This window comes from Penaeus japonicus, unplaced genomic scaffold (genome assembly GCF_977035675.1).
Source record: "Penaeus japonicus unplaced genomic scaffold, GWHDUDI00000001_assembly GWHDUDI00000011, whole genome shotgun sequence".
Taxonomy (NCBI): Eukaryota; Metazoa; Arthropoda; class Malacostraca; order Decapoda; family Penaeidae; genus Penaeus; species Penaeus japonicus.
The window spans coordinates 34341846-34346845 of NW_028234413.1; positions in this window are offsets into that span (position 1 = coordinate 34341846).

The window sequence follows — 5000 nt, forward strand, 5'->3', positions numbered from 1 at the left end:
CCCCAACCCCCCCTCCCCCTCCCCCCAGTACTCTCACTCCCACTCCACCCAAACTCCACCCACTCCTCTCCTCCACCCACTCCCTCTCCCCCTCCCTCGCTGCATAAGGTCAAGGGATATCCAAACGACCCCAGGATATGTTGCATGACCTCACACTCGCCTGGAAACACTATCCTGATGCATGATGTCATGCGCATTTTTGTCTGTTTCGTTTGTGCATGTTTCTGAGTATGTGTGGGTGGGTGGGTGTGTGTGTGTGAAGAGTATTTAAGTGGATGGGTGTGTGTGTATATGTGTATCTGTATGTGTTTGTGACTATGTGTGTGTGTGTGTGTGTGTGTGTGTGTGTGTGTGTGTGTGCATGTGGGCATGTACAAATGTATGAAATCACGATTGTGCTCGCGTGTGTGGGTGGGTGGGTGGAGGAGGAGCCGTTCACGTATGTGTCTTTATATACATGTATGTATATGTGTACTCGCGTGTATATCCTGGTGTGTTTATGTTTGTGTGTACATGTGAGCCCTAGTATGTACTGTCTATGTAAGTATTCGTGTGTGAGTATGTGGGCGCATCTAGTGCATGCATTACGCAGTTGCAATCACCTTCATTTCACCTTTTGCATGTTAGTTCACTTCTTTGCTTTGTTAGCTAATACTCACAGAGGAATATTAATCCTATCCGTAATCGAGGAAAAATAATCCTTATTACTGATTTTGCTCTCATAATCATCGTATTTATTTACCATCTACATCGATATCATTATAATCAATATTGTGACTATTGTTATCACTATTATCAACATTATAATCATCACAAATAGTAATTAGAGCGGCATTACTATTCCTATTAGTAAGGTTTATATATAACCATCTTTCTTTGACGTGTTTTCTTCTTTATTATCAATTTATATATTCCGATTTTAGGATAGATATTTTGCAGTGTTAGTTATTATCGTTAGCTTTTATCATTATCGATGTCATAGCTATTAATACTATTACTATTTCGAGTATCATAATTATTTCATTATATTTATTCTCATTATTTATTCATTTGATACTCACTTATTCATTTGCTTATTCATTATTGTTATTGCCACTGCTGTTGTTGTTATTATTATTATTATTATTATTATTATTATTATATCATTGATATTATTCCCATTTTAATTATTGTTATCATTATCATTATTATAATTGTCATTTCTATTATAATCATTATCATCATTATCATTATTAACATCATCATTATCATCATTATTATCATCATTGTCAGCATTATCATTATCATCATTGTTATCATTATTACCTCATTGTCCTCACCATTACTGTTATCATTAACATTATTGTCATCTTTATTTTCATCATTATCATCATTACTATCATTCTCACTCTCATTGTAGTTAATATGATTATTACTATCACTATTATTATCATTATCAACAACATTGTTAACGTTGTTATAATCAAATTATTATCATTCTTTAATTATCATTATCATCATCATTACTATTATAATTATCGTGACTACTATATTTATCATCATTATCATTTTTATCGTCATTAGTATTTTCATCATTAATAATGTAATATTATCACCATTATGTTATAATCATGTTATCAGAATAATTATCATTGCCATTGATATTAAACTCATAATCATCATTATCATCATCATCGCCATCAGGAGTTGAGAGAGTAAGAAGGAAGTAGAGACGAAGGAATAAAGAAGAAGAAGAAAGAGGAGGTGAAAGACAGGGTGATGATGATGAGGAGGAGGAGGAGGTGGAGTGGGCGGGAACATGTGGGCGGTGAAGGAACTGAGGGGAAGGGGGGGAGGTAGTGGGAGGGGGGATAATTAGAGGGAGGGAAGAGGGAGGGAGGGAGGGAGAAAGAGAGAGAAAGAGGGAGGGAGGGAGAGAAAAAGAGAGGGAAAGAGAGAGAGAGAGAGAGAGAGAGAGAGAGAGAGAGAGAGAGAGAGAGAGAGAGAGAGAGAGAGAGAGAGAGAGAGAGAGAGAGAGAGAGAGAGAGAGAGAGAACAAGAGAGAGAGAGAGAAAAGAAGAGAGAGAGAGAGAAGCAGAGAGAGAGAGAGAGAGAGAGAGAGAGGAGAGAAGAGAGGAGAGAAGAGAAAGGAGAGAGAGAGAGGAGAAGAGAAGAGAGAGAGAAGAGAGAGAGAGAGAGAGAGGATGAGAGAGAAAAGAGACAGAGACAGAGGACAGAGACAGGGACTGAGACAGAGAGAGAGAGAGAGGAGAGAGAGAGAGAGGAGAAGAGAGAGTGAGACAGAGAGAGAGGATGAGAGGAGAGGAAGGAGAAGAGAGAGAGAGAGGAGAGAGAGCGTGCGGAGAGAAAGAGGAGAGAGAGAAGGAGAGAGAGGAGGAGATGAAAGAGAGAGAAAGAGAGAGGAGGAGAGAGCGAGAGAGAGAGAGAGAGGAGAGGAGATGAGAGGAGAGAGAGGAGCGAGAGAACCGAACAGAGAGAGAGAGAGCTAGAGAGAGAGAGCGAGAGAGAGAGAGGAGAGGAGAGAGAGAGAGAGAGAGAGAGAGAGAGAGATGGTAATAGAGAGAGAGAGGATAGGAGTGAGAGAGAGAGAGAGGAGTGAGAGAGAGAGTCGAGGACAAGCGAGGATGGAGGGGAAGCGGGAATGAGAGAAAGAGATAGAGAGAGACAGAGGAGACAGGGTCCGAAAGACAAAGCGAACAGAGCGCGAGCGGAGAGAGAGAGAGGTGGGCGAGGGAGAGAGAGTGGAGAGAAAAAGAAAGAGAGAGAGAGAGAGAGAGAGAGAGAGAGAGAGAGAGAGAGAGAGAGAGAGAGAGAGAGAGAGAGAGAGAGAGAGAGAGATTGAGAGGTGGGGGGAGAGAAGAAAGAATCCGAAGAGCGGAGGGTCACAAAGAAGGGGGGGGGGAGGTAAGAGGGAGATGGGGGGAGGGGGGCTATTGCCGGAAAGTTCGAGGTCAGTTCTAGGACACAGCCTGGCCAGTGCGTCAACCTCTTCGCTATCTCAGCCCTTCCTTTGCCCTCTCCTTCTCTTCCTTTCTCTCTTTCTCCTTCTCTCTGCTTCGTTCTTTCATCTTCTATCTCTTTCGTTCTTTCTCCTTCTCTCTCTTTCGTTCTTTCTCTTTCTCTTTCTTTCTCTCTCTCTCTCCCTCTCTTTCTTTCGTTCTTTCTCCTTCTCTTTCTTTCGTTCTTTCTCCTTCTCTTTCATTCTCTCTTTCTCCTTCTCTTTCTTTCGTTCTTTCTCGTTCTCCTTCTTTCGTTCTTTCTCCTTCTCTTTCATTCTCTCTTTCTCCTTCTCTTTCTTTCGTTCTTTCTCGTTCTCCTTCTTTCGTTCTTTCTCGTTCTCTCTGTTTCGTTCTTTCTCGTTCTCTCTCTTTCGTTCTTTCGTTTTTTTCTCCTTCTCTCTCTTTCTCCTTCTATTTTTTTCTTTCTATCTCTCTTTCTCCTTCTCTGTATTTCACTCTCATTCTCGCTCTTTCTTCCTTTCTCCTTCTCTCTCTTTCTCTCCTTCTCCTTCTATCTTTTCCATTCTTTCTATTTATCTCTCTTTCTTTCAATATATCCGCGGTAAAGGCAGGATTAAAAAAATGTATAGATAAAAATAAACGAGAAAATGACAGCTTGACAGATAAAAAATAATAGATAGATAGACAGAAAAGACGAACACACATGACATTGAACTTAATAAAAGTCAGTAATCACAATCAACACACAAGGATAAACGATCATTCAATATTCAGATATTCTGATGAGCATCAAAGTGTGTCTTAATGCCTGTGTTAATGCGTCCAAACAATGATTTATTTTACCGTGTTAATGCATGCTGGCAGTTATTCATACCAGTCTACGTTCTATCTACTTTCTGGTATCTGTGTATCTAGCGATACACAGATACCAGAAAGTACACATACACGTACACATATATACACAGAGACCTGAATTCACAGACATACCAGCAAGTTTATATACACACACACACGCGCACATACAGACACAGGTACCCGCAAGCACATACATACGTACACGTGTGCACCCTTGGATACACACGGATGCTTGCAAGCTCCCAGGTCAACCACACCTTAACCGGTCACCCGTGAGTTGTGAGGTAAGGGGGGAGGGGGGAGAGGAGGGGGAGGAAGGAAGAGAGGGAATGGGGGGAGAGAGATGAAGGAAGAGAAGGAAGGGAGAAGGGGGGGGGGTCAGGTGTAAGAGGGGATGAGAGGAGGAGCTAAGATAATGGGTTGGGGTGGGGGTGGGGGGGATGGTGAGGGAGGGAGAGAAAATAGAAGAGGAGGAGAGTGAGAGTGAGGCTAAAGCAGGGGGGGGGGGGGAGGAAAATGAGGAGGAAAAGAGGATGAAAGAGGGAAGGGGGAGTGAATAGGAGGTGGGACAGGGGGTGAAAAAGGTGAGAGGGGTGGTAAGTTGAGAGAGGAAGGAGGAGGAGGAGAGAAGGGAGGGGGAAGGGTGAGAAGGAAGTAGAGGAGGAGAGAAGGGAGAAGGGAGGGGGGAGAGGGAAGGGTAAGGTAGAGGAGGAAAGAAGAGAGGGAAAGGGGAAGGCGGAAATAAAATAAGGGAGAGGAAGGGGGATAGGGGAAGGAGGAGGAGGAGAAAATAAGGGAGGGGAAGGAGGAGATGGAAAGAAAAGAAGAGGAAGGGTGAGAAGGGAAAGAGGAGGAGGAGAAGAGAAGGGAGGAGGAAGGGGGGAGAGAGGAAGGAGGAGAAGGAATGAAAGGGGGAAGGAGGAGGAGAGAAGGGTGAAGGGGGAGAGGAGAAGGAGGCGGAGGAATGAAGGGGGGGAAGGAGGGGAAGGAGGAGGAGGAAAGAAGGGGGAGGGGGCATGCTGGGAGAGGAGGGGAGGTCGGACATACAAAAGCCGGTGCTTAGAGGCAAGCACGAAAGAAGGAAGAGGAGGAAGGAGGGAGAAAGAGAAGAAGAAGGAAGAGGTAGAGAAAAATAAAAGAAAATAAAAGAAAAAAAGAATAGGAAGAAGCAATTTAAAAACAAAG